Below are 21365 nucleotides of genomic sequence, written 5' to 3' on the forward strand. Positions count from 1 at the left end.
GCCAGAGTGGGTGTCCCAACTGGAGTGCCAGGTCCAGAATATGGCACAGGAGCTGGGTTGCATGCTGAGGGCTCAACAGAACCCTCAGATGAGCAAGGCGGCTCAGAACTCCTCAAATCTGGGGCCTGGTACTCCAGAACAATAACAGGGGAAGAACCCCTACAACCCAGAGGTTCCCAGGGATGAGGCACAGGGGGAAGGAGGGTGTAAGGCCTTAGAGGAAGCCCCTGGAAACCCAGGAACCAGAACCAAAATCTCCTGCCCCCGAAAGTCTGCAACCCAAGGAACAGAGGGGGGTGGGAGAATTAAAGAGCCTAAAAAGGCCCATTTTGTGGAGGAGGTGCCAATCTTCCAGTTTGAAGGAGAGGGGTCCTCAGAGGGTTCTGGGAAAAGTATCTTCTCCTTCAGGGATGGGGGAACTCCTCCCAAAGAAAAAGGGGTCCCAAAGGATCCCAATCCAGACTGGGTAGAGGTGGGGACTGAGTTTAAACCGCCCATCATCAAACCCCAAAATGACCAGCACGAAAATACCCTCGTTCAAACCCATACTGGTGACTGCCTCCAAAAAGGGGGGGGCAGCCCAGAACCAAGGGGGCCCAAAACCTCCTCCATATCTAGCTGTCACCTTTTCCTTACCGGTTCCCAAGATCCCAAACAGAATCCTGCCCAAATCACCTTTCTGTCGGTATCCAAAGCAAAGAAATTAATCCTCCAATAGGCCAAAAATGTGAATTATCTTTGGCCCCTTGAGGAAAAGGAGGGAAGATGTTATGCCCCGGTCGAAATGCAGAGGCAATGTACAATTTTGGCACAGGTGGACACTGGATCCCAAGCCACCCTTCTGTCAAAAAGGGCCTTTGATCAGCTGAATTCGGGAAGGGGGGAGAAATACCAAATTCATCTCACCTCTCTTCCTGGACAACTTCAGATCATCGATGGGAAGAAAATTCCTGTCGAGCGGACTGGAGATTTAGACATTAAAATTGGGCGACACAAGGTGAAGCACCCAGTCGTAGTTGTGACTCCATAGGGCACACCATGTTTACTAGGGAATGACATCCTGCATAGATTGTCTCCCCTCATAGATTGTGTAAACAAGGTCCACTGGACTCAGACTAACTGACCAATAAAATTGAAACAGAGTGTCAACCATGTTAGTTTAAATGGCACAAGCCACATGTTAGAACAAAAACCTGACCAAGTTGAATTTCACTTCCAGAATAACCAAATCCCAGACGTGACAGTAATTGCAGTAGAACAACAAACTGTTGATGGGAAGTCCTCTCTATTTCTAAAAATCAACCTTCCTTCCAGTCTAAGGCGGAATTCCACACTGGAAGGAAACACTCTGAAATTCTAAACAAATTCACAATCAGAAAATCCCATTCCTGTAGTCCAAAAAGATGAGAAATCTGCTCAAAGCTGGGCTGATATTCAGATAACTGGAGAACAGTTGTTCATCCCCATTCAGTTAAATGAGGGGAAGGACTCTGTTCTCGCCCGACTGTGTGTGGACAACGGTAAGAGCTTCATCAGCGAGGCCTTCTTCTGCAAACTCCCAAAAGATCCAGCCATTCTCACTTTTAAACTATTAGACAAATGGGAAATGGAACTGGGAACACCCAATTCCAAATATCTCCTGAGTAGCAGGTGTATGCTCAAAATTTCCATAGGCAACAAAAGCATAGTCCATATTGTTGGGTCGTGCAAGATGTCCCTGCTGCATTTTAGTTAGGCAGTGACAATCTCAATCACTTTGCCATTAGTTTGCACGTAATAAACTTCAAAGCTTCGTCCAGATTAGCAGGTAATCCCATGGACTTTGATGACCCAGAGAAAGCATTTCGGTCAGCTCAACTGCTGCCATATGCAGTTGAAATTCAGATCGGAGATGAAGTCACCATCTTAGAATGGACCCGACAATTATCACTGGAAGTAAAAATTAAAAGAGTCGCTATCATTGGATTTTTGTTGGTTAAGGCTACCTTTTCATCATCAGATATTAGTCCCTTCCTGTGCCCTTTAGTTATCGATTCCTCCATCTGGAATAGAATATCAAATACCATTATGTTACGAGAAGCTGTCCAGTAATTCTAAAAAGCTGCTTGCTGCTTGCTGTGGGCTTGCAGGGAACTTAAACCTGTTGGCTCCCGATAACATTTGATATAAAGTACTACGAGGAGGCCCTTAACAAAATGAAGTCAGTCCCTGCTACACTGGATCTACAAGGAACGGGCTTGTGAACCCGTTTGCAGGTAAGACAAAGATTTATTTCCCTCCCAGAGGTAAATGGGAGCCCAGAGCCTATATTGAAAACAGCAATGTTAAAACAGAGTCCTTTACCCTTTGGTACAAAAAAGCGAAAGAGTTTATCAGTGGGAGCTAGCCAGATGAACACGGAAATGACAAATCAACTGCTGTCGGCAGAAAAGGTCGACAATTTGCGGTTGGCCCCAAACTCTCTTGAGCTACCCATGGCTTGTACTATCCCTACGGTAATGGAAATCTCAAAACAGTAATCCTCAGTACCTATAATATCCGAGCCGGCCGCTGAAGACACTTGCCAGGGGGAAGCGGCTGAACAAACTGTTAGTGAATCAAATGAAACTGCAATAAGAGACGATCCTATCCAAGTGAAAGGGTCCGAAGGTAGACCAATGAAGCCTAGCTTACTGCCAGCAAACACACCTGAAAAACTTCTAAACAATTAGAGAATAGTTACTGAAGGTGAGACCATGGAGACAAGATCAGAAATTGGAGCGAGGGAGAATCTGCATAGCTCGGAGTCAACCATGGCTAGCCCTAGCGAAGAGCAGCACCCCCCTAATAAGAATGATGGTGACTTAGCTGGAAATTCAAAACCGGCCACACCCTCCCAGGATGGGGGAAGGGCCGACCTACATGAACACCCACCTGAGGTGATAACGGATTTGAGATCAAAAGAAATGCTAAAGCTATCTACAGAAGAACTCAGCTGCATTACGGATAGTACCACAAGCGAACATCAATCATCAAATGCATCATGGGAACATGGAGGTCAATGGGATGCAATTGATTTGGGGCAAATGGAAGAAGCCCTACAGGAGTCCACCATCCCTTGAGAAAAAAGACACACTATACTGCCCCCAGAGAGACAGCACGAGGACCACTTGATATTTTTCAACCACATAGGGAAGAATATGCAAGTCAAGGTCATTTGGGAAAAAGATATCAAGATCGTACTCAAACTGAGGAAACTCTAACAACTGCAAAATCCCAAAGGGAAAAAGAGAGTTATCTGTAAAATCTCCAAATGAAATAAATAAAATAGACCATACCTTTAGGTATGATGGAGAATATGCCAGGACCCAATTGGGGAGGGCGACTGCATTAGTAAAAAGGACTACCAATGGAGTCTCAGACCTAATACCAGAAAATCTGGGTAATTCAAGTCTTGCAAATAAAATTATGCAAGACTTAACTATACTGACGGGAAAAATTGAAAGAGAGAAAAGAAAGAGTTTTTGCCTGATAAATGAGAGAATGGCAGCTTTGGACAAAGAACAAGCCGCGGGGAGATCTTTTGTGGCAGAGGATTTGATTACAACATCGATTAAGTTTCAGGAAAACAAAACATCAACGAAAGAGATCCAAACACCAGCTTCCGAGGAGAGAAACTTACTTCTACCAGGCGATACCTTAAAAGATTTAACTCCAAAAGCAGCAGCTGGTGAGGAACAGACAACAAGGATTATGACCAGCTCTCTAACCTCGGAAGATGCCTACATGCACTCAGGAGAACCAGGGAATGAACAAATCTTACGGACAATAACTGAAGCCTGTAAACCTGGAAGCGAAAAGGATATGGAGCACATCGAAAAAAGTGGTCATGGCTTCGTTAAATATTACATTGGCCCCCTTCTTAAAACTATATGAGGCAATTAAAGACTCTGTCCAAGAGGTGACTACTAGCAATATTCAAATAAAAGAGACACACGTCCAAATGGAGTCCTCTCTGCAGAGTATAAATATACGAATAAACAAGGAAGCAGAGTTAACACAACTTTGGCAAAGTCACCTCAGCGATCTAGCAAGAAGAGATGCGACCGATAAATCCCCGCTGATGGAAGCAGTCCTACAGGACTGCAAATAGATGAGAAGTGTCCATATACAGAGGAACGATGGCGAGCTGTCAGAAATAAAACTCAAAGAAGGGAAAGGTCCGATGAAGCTGAAACAGGGTGTAAATGCCCTCTCCAAACAAAAGGAGTCACAATTGGACGATGTGATTCTGATCTCCTCTGGGAAAAAGGGAGTGGAAAAAGGTACCGCAATCAACCAGTCGACCTTAGCCCAATCGGAACTATCTTCCTTTGCGATCTTTGCAGGGGCTACACTTAAGGATCAGGTCCAGCAAAAGGAAAAAGACGCAACAAGAAAACTTAATTAAAATAGAAAAAAATCTAAAAAAGAAGTCCTTAAATGCAAAGTAAATGGCTCAAGAGCATTTCTGAGGAACCTATGAACACCACCGAGAAGAGAAAATATTCAGTGCGCAAAGAAGCCTAGAAGAGAACTGATTATGAGTGAGTTAGACTGTCTAGAGTTCAACGAGATAAAAGATCCCGAAAATGCGGTAACAGAAGAGAAATGGTATGATCAGGAGCAGCCAGCAAATCTAAGTGATTTAATTGAGCTGATGGATAGTAACAGTGAGGAAGAAGATTAGGAAAGTGTCAGTCTATCAGAATGGCAAACTATAGACAACTGGGACTCCACAGATACAATCTCAATTCCTAAGGATCGTAAGAAATTGAAGCCCCAACGAGAGACTGCCCCGGAAAACATCGAGAATTCAGCAAGAAGATCGGAGCCATTGGTAAGAGAACTTGATACAGAAAAGGAATCTGTCAAATTTAGAACCCTAGAACAAAAAAGAAAAAAGCAGGAAAATAAAGGGTTGAAATAACAAAAGAGACAGGATAGCCCCAAACCAAAACAAAAAAATGACACAAAAATAATAAGCATATTGAAGCTAAGAAAAGTGAAGTGCTGCCTCTACCACCTCCAAAGAAATCCATTCTATTTAAAGGATGCTACCTAAAATTAGAAACCGCAGCAAACAGACCCAGAAGGGTGGTACTAAATAGGAGCTATGTGATGGAGCTCTGCAACCAAGTTTCGCCAGTACGTACAATATCAACTGAGGATATAAAAATAGTTGAATTCCCAAGGGAACAGAGCATGGACCAAGTCATTTTACATCTGTCTTCCAATAAGACCAAGCAGAAATTCCTGGTGGCGAGTGACACCCTACAAAAAAGGGGGTTTCGGTTAGAGGATCTGGACGATGACTTTAGGCAAATGAAAGAAAAACAGCAACGGAGCAAAGAAAAGAAGTGAAGGATGTGGATCCAGTATATAACAAAGATGAAGTGACTGAGAAAAAGCATACAAAAAATAAATCAGTCGCTGAGACACCAATGGAAAAGGTTGAAAAAGGAAAAGAAGGTGAAAAAAATCAAAAAGGAAACCCTGCAACAACTAAAAAAAGCTATGAGGCAATGAAAACCCTGAGGTTTACAGTGGACAATTCTGAAAATCCAAAGAGGATAAAAAGTAAGCCAAATAAAGTAGATAACAACGAAAAGGATTGGTCATGGATGGCAAGTGCCTTGAACTCTAAGAAGAAACAATAGAGTAAGGAGTAAGGAGAGCCAGCAGAAGCCGGTCCTCTGTGCCTTGTGGAACACTAGAGGATTTAAACATCTGCTCTCTAAAGATAGTATTTTTTTGGCCAAATATGATTTCATTTCAATTCAGGAATCATGGCTACGAAAACCTCCAATATGTGAGGGCTATGAAGTATACATAAACCCGGCCAGAAAGGGACCAAAGGGAAGACCATTTGGAGGCCTCATGATACTAAAGAAAATGGACAGCCCACTAAAATTGCTAGAAAATCACATACCGAACCCATACGTGCAAATACTCAAAATAACACTGGAAGTAGAAGACATGAAAACTGCGATACAATTGATTCTGATAAATACCTATGCCAGGACCGGTGAGCTACTTAAAATCAATCATGGACGCAATTGATGAATCTACGACGGAGGAGAAAGACCAGTTGATACTATTAAATGGTGACCTAAACATCAAATTGCTGGACAAAGAGGGTAAAATCAAAGAAATAGAACATCTACTAGGAAAGGAAAAAGCATGGATGAAGGAAATGAGAATTCGTGAGATGAAGATGCTAAACGGCCAGACAAAAGGAGACTTGATGGGGCCAAATACATGGCACAGTGGAAAATCGGGAGCATGTCTTGACTACTGTTTTGTTGGAGGAAACACGCTGGAGTGGATACATTCCTTCACAATAATGAAACAAACAAGTAGCGATCACTGTCGGCTAGCCATTGAACTCGCCTGGGAAACAAGATCTACTATAGCGAGCGAAAGATCAATGGAAACTGAGGTGTCATGGGGAAGAAATCGATTGAGATTAAAAAATCAGATAATCCCAAAATTGGTACAGGGTTATAAAGATGCAGATGAGGAGGTGGTCGAGTATAAATGGTTACTGGAAGCCTACGTGGTCAAGTGCGACTCTACCAAAAGTAATCAAATTAAAAAAAAATATGCTTATGATGAACATCTAGTGGCTAGGCGAAAACAATATAGAGCAGACCTCAGATGTATAAAAAAGGATAATCGTATAGAGAGACATGAACTCCTGAGGAAGTGTCGCCTAACCTACAAAAAGTGGCTGCATGCAACTCGTCATCTAAGAATGCAAAGGGATGCTGAGAAAATGTTAGCCAAAATATCAAAGAATAATGCAAGAAGTACATGGGACTTCTAAATAACAGGCACCTTAACCAATCGGCCATAGGAATTAACCAAGTCTCAAAGGAAAATTGGTTCCAACATTATACTGCACTATATGAAGGCCCATGCGGCATCTCCAGCAAGTTGTTGAAAGAAAATTGTGAGGACTGGGCTGATCTAATATACTCCCTATTTCAACAAATTAAACTACGTGGACGGGTGCCTACATCGTACCAATCTACAAGAAGGGAGATCGGGGAAACCCCAGGAATTACAGGCCAATAGCGCTCCTAGATTCAATTGACAAGCTATTTGCATCACTTCTATTAAGGGATCTAAAAAAATGGGCCTCCCAGGCCAAAATCTTGGACGAAAGGCAAACAGCCTTCGTTAGTGGAGTTGGCACCGCTCTGAATCTGTTTTTGATTAACTTGCTGAAGGCAAAGACTTTAGCAGGGGAAAAAAAGCTCTATTTAGCTTTCATCGACCTCGAACAAGCATTCGATGGAATAAAAAGAGAACGTCTGTGGTCAAAAATGAAGATTTGGGGATGCCCAAAGGACCTGTTGGAAGCCATCCAAGCCCTATACACTGGTACTTCAATCAAGGTCCAAATTACAGGAAATGGAGGGCTATCTAGGAAGATTAAAACCTCCAGGGGAATTAAACAGGGATGTGCGTTAGCCCCTTTCCTCTTTGTTTTGTATATGGCCGACATGGAGACTACCCAAGAGCAGATCCGTGCATTTCCTCCGAAGGTAAATGGAAGAGAGATACTGTGGATGCTATATGCCGATGACGTGGTATTCGTAGACCATGCCAATAGGCCTACAAAGAGGGATTGAGACCTTCAATAAATACCTAAAGGATAACAGCATGAAGATCAACATCAAGAAATCTATGATCCTAACCATGAGATCTGGTAGGGGAAGAAAATTTGCAGGAAAATCTCAGACGTGGTCACTGGAAAATGAAAAATTGTAGGAAGTGGAAACTAAATGTACCTTGGGATAATGATAAATAAAAACTGTAATGATCAGGCACATTATACATTGATTCGGGAAAAACTAACGCCCCTGACAAATCAAGGAATCTGCTTACATTGCAGGTATGGCAAATGTTCCCTAACTCCGATAGTAACCTTTTTCAAGCAAAAAGTGGTGGCGGTCATCACGTATGGTGCTGAGGCACTCTTAGCCTTGAGATGGGAAGTTTGGAATATATGTGAGGCCTACGTTTGGCGAAGGATCCTGCGCCTCCCGACTTCGCTACCGGTGGAGCTCATAAGAACAGAGCTCAGGCTTCAATCTGTGGCTTCAATTGCTCTTTGGAAATCTCTATCCCTGTATAGAAAGTGTATCCTCAACAACCCATCTAAGCCGTTTGAAATCTTAATGCAGAGGGAAGCACCAAATGAGGATACTATGATTCTTAATTGGAAAAGAAGATGCAAAGCTAGTTTGAAACAGGTAAACCTCTCGGAAGACACCCTAAAGGAAAATCCAGATAAAGCCAAACGATCCACCTGGGAAAAGGACTGGGAGGAAACACAGGAGCAAAGATTGAAAAGAAATCAATGTCATAATATTTTCTGGGAAAAAAAAGGCTTGAATATGCTACCACCCTACCTGCTGAAATTTCCATCTAACCACTACCGAGACCTGTTGATGCGCTGCAGACTTAACATCTGGCACTGCAGAGAGGTAAAATGGAAAAGAAGGCAAATTGAAAAATCAACTGCATACTGTAGGTTCTGCAAAATTAAAGACCTTGAAACTATCAATATGTAATGTTAGCCTGCCCGGCCTTGAAATCGAAAAGGGAGAACTACATGGGTAGTTATATCAGTAACATCACTGAGGAGACGGAGGAAGAATATTGGGAAAGGCTCCTGAACGTTGATAAGGTCGGCATAACCCTTGATGCATTCAAATTTGTTGAATTATTAAACCTGGACCAGGAGGAAGACGGTACTGGACTTTGAGATAATTCTAAGGAGGCAAACTATACTTATTTAAATAATTATTTAAATAATTATTTAAACAACTCCTTAATTAATTACCTCCGGCCAATTGATGGGACAAGATGTAATTTAGGGAACAACTTTGGATTTGTTTCTACTAAATGAAAATGAACTTAATAATGGAATAATGGAGTAATGAACTAATGTTTAAGGTTTAAATATGACTAACCAATAAAAGAAAAAAAAAAAATAACGATATATTTATATGCCAAACCGCAAATTATGTATATAGTTCCAAGATTCCCTCCCTAAAATAGACTGCATAAACGTTAAGAATGGATGTAAATTAGTTCTAATATCAAATCGAATTAATTAGCAAATATGTAAAATATGAGATTCTCAGAAAAAATTTGTTAAATGAAGCATCTAGGTAGATTTATATTGCGAAATCAACCTCTTAAGAAGGCTGCCCCCAAAACGGCAGAAGGAGACAGCGATGAGGGACAACCAGGTTGTTGTGGTAACAGTTAAACAATGCTGTGCGCGTGGCCAGCACTTCCATTTGACTGGATCCGACGCGAGGGACTGTGTAACAACGCTGGTACAGGTAAGCGAGGACTGGAGGACGGATTTATCTGTCCGCATACATCGCCCTTTACCGTGGGGGATTTTAGCTATAAATACGGTTTGACCTCACGCACCGGCCGACCGAGAAACGAGACAGGCTGGCTTCTAAGTAACATGGGGGGGGAGGAATACTGGAACGGGCAACATAACACAAACTATGTGGACATTTATAAAGGTATCATGAGTATATATGAAATATAAAATACAAAATGTATTTAGAATTTTGACAATGAAAGGAATAAATGGGAACAACAGGGAGAGCCATATTATATGGAACTAATAATGAACACGAAGCCAACATGTGCACATTGATATTGTGATTTCACGTTTTTGAATCTCAGTAAGCAGAAATTATCTTTTCTTCTTAACAATGGTGTTTTAAGTAAATATACCGGATGAAGTGGCACTTTAACGAGTTATGCATTTGAAATGAATTTTAAGGTGTAAGAGCACAGAGATACATTGACACAATACTCTAGTGTGAGTTATTCTAGGTATATTGCACGCATTAATTTACAGTGCATGAATTATAGGTACTACTAAACAGAAATGGAGAAATGCAGGGGTCGTTCTAGAATGTAGGGGTAGATTATTCACGAGAACTAATCATATACATATGTTTTTCTTTTCTTCTCTTTTTTCTTTTATTTTTATTTACAATTTTTCTCTCTTTTTCATTTCATTGGTTATCTTCCCCGATTTCAATGTATGTGTAAATGTGTATACTTATTTGGTTACATGCTCATCTAATTTTGTTCTTTTACTTACTATAATGATGAATGATGAATACAATCAAACTTTTTTCTTTTCCTTCAAACGCATGGTTAAACTTATCGAATTCAAAGTATTCATATTAATTGCTAATGTATTGAAGAAAGTACTATAAAGGATTTTTGCCCATAAACTAGTTACTGTTTTGAAAAAGTCCCTTGAGAGGCTCCAAACACGTGTTAACAAACAAAACGGACAATGGAGTCAACATAAAAATTAAAACATAAAAAATAAAAAATTGCTCCGGTAATACCGAATCAAGTGTCACTAAAATTCATTTATTCAAGAAGGTGGCGCAGTCTAAGTGTGTACCAACCTTTCATTATTTAAACCAAGGGAAGGAGGGAATTGGTCCTTCCCTAAACCGACACACCAACGTGACACCAGACCAACAGGATTTATGCTAAGGTCCCTGGCTTAATTAGCTGCACCCAGAGCAAATCCCCAATTCATATACTAAAAATTAAAAGAGGACACAAACTGAAAAATTCTGACGCCTATGTCCATCTCAATGCTCATTTCCTACAGCAAGGGTTCGGGGTAAACCCAACCCCACTAGTCAACATAGAACACAACACCATTCCAATAGAGGTGGATAACAGCGACCTAAAGAGTATCACTCTGGGCGCAGGCACCATTATTGGAATGGCGGTTGATGACCAACATTTTTCCATAGATTTAGGTAACAAACTGTTAAGACCAATCCCCAAGGACGGTTTTGACAGTGATAGCGACGATGACACAACAGCAGACAGGATCTTCACCCGGCATGGGGGGAATTTCCTGGTGTACTCTTCCTGCCCTTAGGGTAGGTCAGATGTGACCTGTGACTTCAGGAGGGATGAGGTGATCTTTCAAGTACACAAGGACTGCTTTCCCCACCTGAAGCCATTAGTCCAAGTCACTACCCTGACCAGGGACTTCTCCACCCAGCTGGAGGAGGCTGCTGAGATAGCCAAACCGGAAGTCTTTCCAGGCTTCAGGCAGATGGTTGAAGAGAGAGTCAACCTAGCTGCTAATGCCTGCGAGACACTGGAGCAAAAGCAAACATTGAAATAAGTTTTATTAGATTTTTAAGATCTCTTTGAGGTGGACTCCTATGACTGTGGTCGCACCGACATTCACACAACAACAATTCCCATGGACCCTGGCATGACTCCAGTGTTTGTGAAGCAATATTGGTTGCCTCTCGCATCAATGGAGTCCCTTACTGAAATAATTAAGAACCTTGAGTCCCATGGGATAATTCATCCAGTCCACAGCACCTTCAATAATCCGGTGCTGGGGATTTTGAAACCAAACGGCCAGTGGAGACTCTGTGCTGACCTAAGGGAGCTCAAGAAACGGGTCCATACTTCCCGATGGCCTCTTCCCTACATTGACCAAGGACTGGCCCAGATCCAGTGGTCGAAGGTATTCACTGCCATTGACCTGACCAATGGGTATGGACTGTACCTGTCAGTAGGGAGGACCAGTACACTTGGACCCGGACTCCCTTCCAATACATCAACTCCAGCAATTAATTTAACATATTTCTACATAAGGCCATGCCCGACTTGGGTGAAAGGGGTAACCTGGCCTATGTAGATGATGTTCTAGTTAAAAGCTCAACTGTGGAGGAACACATAGCGAGATCTGTTATGTCTTGACACAGGTGAGGGCTGCCGGAGCAAAACTCTCTTTCCAAAAGGTTCAGTGTTGCAGAACCTGTGTCAATTTCTTGGGGCATGAGCTAACTCCTCAGGGTCTCTGTCCCCAGGCAAAGAAAGTAGAAGCCCTCCAGTAAATAAAAGACCCACCACTCTGTGGGAACTACTAACTAAGTGGAATAACTACTTATAGCAGAAAGTTCATTGAGGATTACGCAGAGATCACAAGACCCCTGATCCATCTTTTGAAGGGGGGGGGGGTCAAGTAGGAGTAATCCAGAACAAGCTGAGGAAATAAGACAACTCAAAAGAAGCCTCTCACAAGCACCTTGCCTAGCTTACCCTGTCAAAAACAAGGAGTTCTTCTTGGAGACATGGTTCTCAAATACATGCTTGACTGCAGTATTATATCGAAAGCATGACAAGGTAAATAAAGTAATCTCCTATGCAAGTAACACTTTATCCTCTGTGGAGGAAAAATTCAACGATTGTGAGAAGGCACTCCTGGCAACGGTGTGGGCATTGAAGAATTACTGCCCATTTATCCAGAGGGAACACATCATAGTGGAGACTCCACACCAGTCTCTGCAATATCTTCAAAGTGACAGAATCCGGGCCGGAAATGCAAGTAATTCCTGAATTACTTCCAGGATTCTGTCAATGCAAGGCTTTCCTGTGGAGGTCAGATATGGCCAAAACAAGAAGAGTCCACTCACGCAAGGTCTGGCTGACTTGCATGGTGGTGCCAGAGAGAACTGTCTCGAGGACGAAAGTCTTAAAATCAAGGACAACATGGAGGCCTATCTTAATTCCCCACTCAAAGTGGCAGAGCTGATGGCTGTGCATCAAGCCATCCTCACTGATGTCCAACACCATGTGCATGAGGCATGCTATGTGCTAATAATAATCCTTTGAAACATGGAAAATTAATACAAAATATTGATGATATGGTCACCTCGAATGGGATGACAATCTACTGGAAAAAGATCAAGGGCCATTCTAAAGTAGAGGGACCAGACAAAACTGGAAATGATCTAGCTTATCAGGTGGCCAAAACCGGAGCCATCCAAGGGGATCTACTTGAGATTGAGTCCCTGTTGGGGGAAATCTAGGTCACTGCTATCACTAGGTCACAGACAAATGCTCACAATGAACTCTCAACTGCACAATGGAGTAGGAGACCCCAGATGCTGATTTGATTATGGCTCAAAAGGGGGATTCAATAATTGGTAGGTTTTATCAACACATTGAGGACCCTGAGAACTTTCCCCTGACGGATAACAATTACATTGGGAAAGAGGACCTAGGAGTGTTGATGAAATGTCCAAAAAATGTTCTGAATCCAAGACGGTTAGTTGGTGAGGAGATCCTTAGCTGGCCATGACCGGTGGGTGGTCCCTACCTCATTCTGAAGCCTGATGCTAAGTCATGCCCATGATGCAGCCACAGCCTGTCATCAGGGGTTTCATACGATACTAGAAATCTTGCTAGAGGTTGCATACTGGCCACACATGGGGCAGGACCTCAACCAATACTTGAAGGGGTGTCTTGTGTGTGCACAATTTCAGCCAACATCACTCACACACAGTGCTCCCCTCCAAAAGAGGGTGATGACACTGCCTTGGCCAGATTTGCAAGTCGATTTTATCGGGCCCGTGATTCGCTCCTCTAAGGGGAACAAGTGCATGTTGACCGTGACATGCTTGTTCACTAAATGGGTGGAATGTCTCCTGGTCCCAAATTGCAGGGCAGAACCAGCAGCTGCCCTGATGATCAATCACATCTTCTCGCATTTTGGACTACCTCAAAGGATTGAGTCAGACAGAGGTAGTCACTTCACTAGCATAGTGATGACAAAGATATGGGAGGTACTTATGGTCAAAAGGAAACTAAACATTGCCTACCGGCCATCCTCTAGTGGTGGAGTTGAGAGATACAACAAAACTATTGTGAGCATATTAAAATAGTTTGTGGCAGATTCTGGGCAGATTCTGTCTCATAGCATCGGAACTAAGAAATCCTAATTACCAAGGAAGACCACTCGGGGACCGGGAGGAAAGACCCAAGGATCCCGGAGAGCCGTTCTATACTCCCAACCAGAACCGGCGAGGAGAGCGTGTCCATCCAGCACTGATGGGAGAAGCAGCTGAATTTCTCCACCTGGACCAAAGAGAAAAAGAACATCCCAATCTCCCGACTTCCCTTTGACAGGCGATCAAACTCAAGTCCGGAGGGGGGGCTCTGTGGTATGTATTGACCCACTTTTGTTCTGCTATGCTGCATCACTCTACTTTGAGGGTGCCAAAAATAGCAAAATGGCCGCAAAACCCTTGTGTGCATTGAGGGATAGCTGCTATGTCAAATATTCAATCGGTATATGTGATTCTTATAAAGGTTGCACATGAGTAAATATGTATTTTGCCAAAAGTAGATTTTGTGTTCCAGGGGCTACGGGTGGATTCTCAGCCTCATAAAATGGCACCATAACGATGACACTCTGTTTCTCTCCTCCTATCAATGTAGAGAGCAGACTCTGACCCATTCACCTTTTAAAAGGGCAAGCTTAGGCCAAACTGGCCCACACCCCCCCTTTATGATGTCATTTCATAGATAAAGAGAGACAGCTCACCACACATAAGGACAGACAGATTCACTCACTATCCTGATGCTGGCGGAGCACCCTGCTGCTGAACTCTACATCTTCCTTGCTCCAGACTCCAGAAACTTGGCAGAGAAAAAGGCCTATTGCATAGCTGAACCATTCTCAGCTAGGCCGCAAATTCCAGAACAGAACCCCACAAGCCTAAGGGGAAGCAACCTAATACAGCCAGGCTGTGCTGTTACTGCTTGCCTGCTGAAAAGAAATAACCTCAGAACCCAGAAGGGCAGATCCGATCCAGTCCTGTGCCGTGCTGTGACCAGAGTGCCTTGCTGACCCTGTCCAGTCCTGTGCCGTGCTGTGACCAGAATGTCTTGCTGACCCTGTCCAGTCCGATGTGCCAAGCTGTCTTTCCTAAAACAGATCCAATTCCCTGACCAGAACTGACAGTCCCATTTAAAAACTTATCCAGTGAGTATAAATAGGAAGAATTGTGTCAATAGCATATGTTCTTTGCATAGCCTTATCCTTGTCTTAGACCCATCCTATCTTGTAATCAGAACCTGTATTGTTAGCAGTATCTTTACATTGTCAGAACCCTCTCTCCAACCCATCCTATCTTCCCTCCATAACTAGTACTGTTAAAACTATCTTTGCGCTGATCCTTTCCTCATCTGAAGAAGGCGAGTTTCCTTAGCAGGCAGTCACCCTGATCAAGTGACTGTGCAAGGGCAACCTATAACCACGGTGCTATCTGATCTGAACCCACACGAAAGTAATATTTTCTGTGCTGATTTGTTTTGCTCACTACTTACTCCTTGTATATTAAAGAGATTATTCAGTGTTACATCACCCCATTGGTGAATGTTGTGTACCTCTTAAGACATAGTGTGATTATTTTTTAAATACATAAATACATATTTACCTTTGCAAACCAGCCTGATTCCTGGTTCAGTGTGACCGGGGATGGTTCCAGGAGACGGGTGTGATATGAGTGGTATATTGTTCAGAATAAAGAACTTATAGACAAAAATAAATAAGAATTTCAGTTATGCACTACATGCTGGGCATTGACTTGGGTGTGTGCCAGATTGAAATCACTTACAGAACCAAGTATCAAGATCAAGGATATTGAGGTCAAGGTCTTCAAGCAGGAGGCAGATATCAGCAGAGTGTTTGTTAGCAAAGAAAGCAATTTCGGTTGGGTGATATTGTATGTAAATATGTGCTCTGTCAAGCGCTTTGGATTAAGGCGCAATATAAATAACACATCATTATCATTAAGCATGGCTAGATGCAGGAGGTCAGTGCCTTTGAAGATTTTCTTCACACCAGGGGTGTGGTACACCAGTCAGAAGAGGGGGGAAAGAGAAAGTGGGAGAAGTAGCAGGTGTGGGAAGGAAGTTGACGAGGGATGGCAAGTGCTGGTCAAAGAGGAGGAGGTTGGGTTGAAGACCCGGAACCAGGATTGTGCCATTGTGATAGACATTAATGAGACACCTGGATGATGATACGCCCGCCAAGAGTACTTCCCAGCTAGTGCCACCACAAATGGGTGAAGATGTGAGAGGAGACAGAGTAGAGGTAAGATGAGGAGTCCATAGATCTGGAGAGGGGACAAAAAAGAGGATATCAGTGAAAATCTGTCTGGAAGTTGCGCTGACATAGGTGTCTATAATAGGTAGGCCATGGGTAGTGGTCAGTATGTCTTTTTAAAGCTGTTTTCTTCCAGACGTCGGGGGAGAGGAAGGATAGGTGATAGTATAGCAGTTAGAAAAGATAGGGGAGATGTTGAGTGCCATCGGGGTGGTGGAGAAAAGGAGGAAGATAGACGAGGGGCTGCACAGCACACAATGAGCACAACTCACCAGGCAGCCTAGTAGCCCAGGGTAGCAAGAAAGCAGATGCATTGGGGAGCACTTTACTGCCGACAATGGGATGCAGAGATATTAAAAAACACACCAGGAATCAAATTTGCACAAGGACACAGAATGCAATGCAGAATTGTATGCAGAGATATTTAAAAAAACACACCAGGATATGAATTTGCACAAGGGCACAGAATGCAATGCACAATGGGATGCAGAGATATTATAAAACACACCAGGATTTGAATTTGCACAAGGGCGCATAATGTAATGCAAAATGGGGTGCACAGATATTACAAAAACACACAAGGATTCGAATTTGCACAAGGACACAGAAATGCATTACATGTATGGTTAGGTAAGGCAAGGAAGCCAGAATGGCATAGGCACAACGTGGTTCAATGGCTGTTTAGGTTAGTGGAATAAACGATAACAGTGTCCAGCCATGACCATTGGGTATTCTTGAGGGTTGCACAAAGTTCCAGAGACCCAAGTTCATCAACAATCAGAAATATATACTTCAATTTCAATATTCTTATGTGGCTATTTTAACTGATACTTTGATGCACAGTTATGTATGGTTTTATAGCTTAGAATTTGGATCCCCTGATGCATGTGTTTTGTTTTGGAAGTTTGCGCTCTCTGGCCTTCTCAACATACATTTTGTTTGTTCTTTGCAATTTATTGGCTGTGTACTATTACCTCAATTCATGGATACAGCTTGATGTTGTCCTTCCTATCTTTTTGATGTCTTGCTAATGTGTTTTTCAAATGTTGTTTTGTGTATGATATAAGGATCTGATCTCTTTTAAAACTCTAGCATTAAAAAATGAAATCTATGTTGGCAGAAGGGAAAGCCCCATGCTTAAATACAAAATTAAAGAAGAAGAAAATAAAGCTATCAAAGAGAGGGGCAAATGGTGTGCCAAGGGTCAAAACATTCCTGGAATGGCTGAGCTAACTCAATAGGTGCTTCAAAAAAGATTTTTTGGTCATTTAAATTTTGTACACAATTGCTTGAAATACAAACCAAATGTCAATGTATGCCTGTACATATTAGAAGTAGAAACACAGGACCAACACATGGGTCAATTTAAAGTATTCCTTTTCAAGGTCCACTGAGTCCATCACATTCTAAAATAAAACATTCCAATGTGGTGTGTATTCACACTTATGAATTTAATAAAATCAAAATCTGTGTAAAAGAAAAAAAAATATCACTAACTAAATCATATGCCAACAATAAAAGCATAAACAGAAAATTCATCCCATTCACGTTCTTCCTCCACCAAAGTAGTTAACGAAACACAATATATAATCAATTCAACAGGAGAAACAATATTGGTGAGGAAGGAGAAAAATGTCGCAGATAGTATGTCAATAGGTTTGACCATCACATGTATATCAGTAATATACATTATAATGTCTCCATGCAAGTCACATTTCAGTCCCTGCATAGATTGATAGCTGAACACAACTCACCATGCATATTTGTCTGTTTCTAGCATAGATGTTTACATCATGTAGTCGGTAGTATAAAGAGACACCTTAATGTGTAATAATGGAAAGGATGGCCAAAGATATTTGTTATGTAATCTTAAGCCAGTATCATATAGATAGCTGGCATGTAAAGTTACAAAGAATCAAATTATCATTATCAAATATATATAGTAAATTGATGTGTTACTATGAGTGATGCATAAGTGTTAAATTGAGTGCAAACATTCAGGACAACTGCCACGTGCTGATTCCACATAGTACATGGTGTGTGTGTATAGCAAAAGTATCAATTATCTAAAGGGGGAAACATGACAAGCACCTTTGGGGAAGGGGAACAAAAGTAGGAGTGTGAAACATCTGTATTATTGTTGCCAGAGTCAATGCAAGAAGAAATAATTCAAAATTCTTTAGCTCTGAGGTCCACTTATAGGAATTAATATCATCATTTTCTAGAATGTGACATACATTAGGTGATCATACCAAGAAAGACAGTGAAGCAGAACAGGAACAAATTAAACAGTCAATTAAACAAATTACAGATCCCAAATAAAGGATGAAGATCTGGAAAACTAGAATAGGAGAAATAACTTAAATACCGGAAGATTCATAAAGGAGCAGAGGCAGGGGCAGACCCAAAGGATTTTGGCCAGAGTTCCAAAAACAGACTACCGTGAAGAATAAAATTGACACTGATGTGAGCAAAGAGATCAAATGAGCAAAACGTGTCCCCTTATTCCCTAAACAAGGTGCAACAAATTTCAGACATTTTTGGTGAATTTTCTAAGCTTCCAGTTTTGAGATTTTATTTTCGCTCTATCAAACAAAGATAAACAGACCAAAGTTCCTAGTTTTTCTTTTAAGATATTTTCAGATATTGTATAGAGATTGAATGCCAATAATTCCTCTGGGGTCAGATGAATATTGTGTTTAGAGATTTTGATGTCACTGTTGATTTCAATTCCCTGGGAAAAACAAGGATATGCTGCGGAATAAAGTCTCTATATTTATATCAGCAGATGAGGAAATAAAATGTCTCAGAGACCTCAACATATTTTTGATAACATTGGTAGGAAAAATTTGATTTACAAGTAAGATAGTCATCTCAAGTCTGGGTGGGATGAAGTCAGGCGGTAGGAAAACGTGATCATTCTAAGGAGTCTTAGACACCGCCTGGTGAAGGGGGATTTCCCTGGGTGTAAAGTATTTGTGAGAAAGGTTCGAGAGGTGGAAATATACTATATTCACAATGTAATTAGCAGTTGAGGTGGACAGTGTTGAGGTACATTACTAAAAATGAGTAGTCTGAATACAAAGAAAATGATAACCAAATGTACAATCTAAATTTTTACTGTAATACTGCACAAGTAAAAACTAGGAGTCTTTCCTTTATTTAAATTTAATTAATTGATATTTATGAAAAAAGAAGGTATAATATATAATGCAAATATGTTAAGCCGGAAACTAAAATGCATTTGATTGTGGGATGGATAACAATACTGCAACCCATCTCACCTTTCTTCAGTATACTAATTTTAATCCTTCTGAAATAACATGAACAATTCATCTCAGCTCAGTACCAACTGAGGTGTGAGAATATAAATAATTAATAATTCTGATAATAGCTTGGAACCCTGGAAGGTCAGATACATGATTTACATTAGGTGACTAGAACAGTCTCAGGAAAAACAGCAGAACTGAGGGAACTAACACATAGGTAGTAAAATATAATGGATATTTTGGATGCTACGGTTTTTAAGACCTATGATAGCTCCAAGTTCAAATATATGAATCCTAAAAGAGTATCAGGAGAGTGCAACCTATTTCCAAGCAGACAACTAAAATCATTGCCACAATCAGAACAGACAGGAAGTCTGCCATAGAAGATGAAGCAGGGATATAAGTGGCCTTTAGTGTGCACTTTTTATAAAGCCAGTGGTCAAAGTGTATAAAAAGAACTAGTGGAACTATATCCCCTGCTGACCTGCCCCCACTCCCAACCAACCCCATTGCCACAGTCCCCCACAACCCACCACACAATCAAAAACCCCAAACAAACACACCTGCTGTTTAAGGGAATGTTCAGAGAAGTGCACAGAAGTGCAAGTTTAAACTTCTTCCTACACTTGTATGTTAAAAGTAAACCATTCTGGAATGGAATTGAAATAGTAAAAAATGTTTTTTAAGAGTAGACGAGCACCGCTCCCAACCATTCCCTCCCACTTCCACAACTGTATAAAGCTATATTCTGGAAAAGTGTCACCAAGTATGGGTTTAATGCAGGGATTTGTAGACAAATTATTGCTCCCTAAGAGAATGTAGATGCTGAATCTCTGAATAAAGGTTTCCCCAAAGAAGGGACTGAGCAAATTATAATGGCTCTTTCAGTAGAAATGGTGCCAGGACCAGATGGTGTTAATGATGAAGTCTATAAAAAGTTAAGCCATTCACTCATTCCATTAATAGAAGTCCCTATGCAATGACAAACTGGAATAAAATGTTGTACCATGTTTCTGTGCAGAAACACAATTTGAAAGAGGAAGATGTGTAGTTCATATTGCCCTTCCTACCGAATTAATATTGTCCTCTAAAATGTTTTCCATAGCGTTGACAAATTGGTTAAACACAGTAAATCAAAATATTATTCATAAATATTCATTATGTTCAATCCTAAACATAAATTACCTTAACAACAACATATTATGCCCCAACCTTACAAACATCTTTAGATATATTAGCTAATGGTGCCAAAAAGGCATTTGAATGGGTGTGTTGGGAATATCTGTGCACCATCCTGGCAAACATATGTCTAGGTCTGAAAGATTCTGGCGGAGATTAAGGCAATGCATGTTGATTGAAAAGCTGGAGTAATAGCTAACTACAGTACATAAAAGCATTGAATGTTGCAAGGGGAACTGGGCATGGATGGCCCCTCTCACCATTGCTATTTGAAATAATATGTGAGCCAATTGCTGAATGTAATCAAAAATGGATTTTTAAAATAAAACATGATATAGATGATATTCCACAATGAGGGATGATTTGATTAATAACATGCAACTAATATTGTATGGCCCTCACAAGAATTCTAGTTACATCATCAGTGATAATTGCGAATCCCCCCAAATGTTGCTGGGGGCTCCAGGCAAGTAAATAGAAGGGTGCTGATGCCTGTGTTTTCCTTGTAGGGCTACAGCAAGCCCAGACCCAAGATGACACTGTGGAAGACTCAAATGTCTGAAAAATGCAGAGTCAATGGCATGCACTGTGTCCTTAAGCATTTTGCACATAAGCACACACCTAGGCTTTGTTCAAGTAGAAAAAGAAATACATACAAATAAAAAAGAAACTACATTTATGGAAGCCACCATTTGTTTCAAAGCATGAGCAATCACTCTCCCACCACAAAAGGACCCAAAAGTTATTTTCTCTGACCAAAAGAAATAACACGTCTTAGGAAATTGAGGAATGACACCTCTTAATGAAAGGAAAAAACAATATGTAGAGTGAAGGAAGGGTGTGTAGGGTGTAGTCCCTTTCCTTTGAAGTCCTAGAGCCTTGGGAAACAAAATTGCAGC

Source organism: Ambystoma mexicanum, chromosome 6p (genome assembly GCF_040938575.1).
Source record: "Ambystoma mexicanum isolate Mex_15411 chromosome 6p, UKY_AmexF1_1, whole genome shotgun sequence".
NCBI lineage: Eukaryota > Metazoa > Chordata > Amphibia > Caudata > Ambystomatidae > Ambystoma > Ambystoma mexicanum.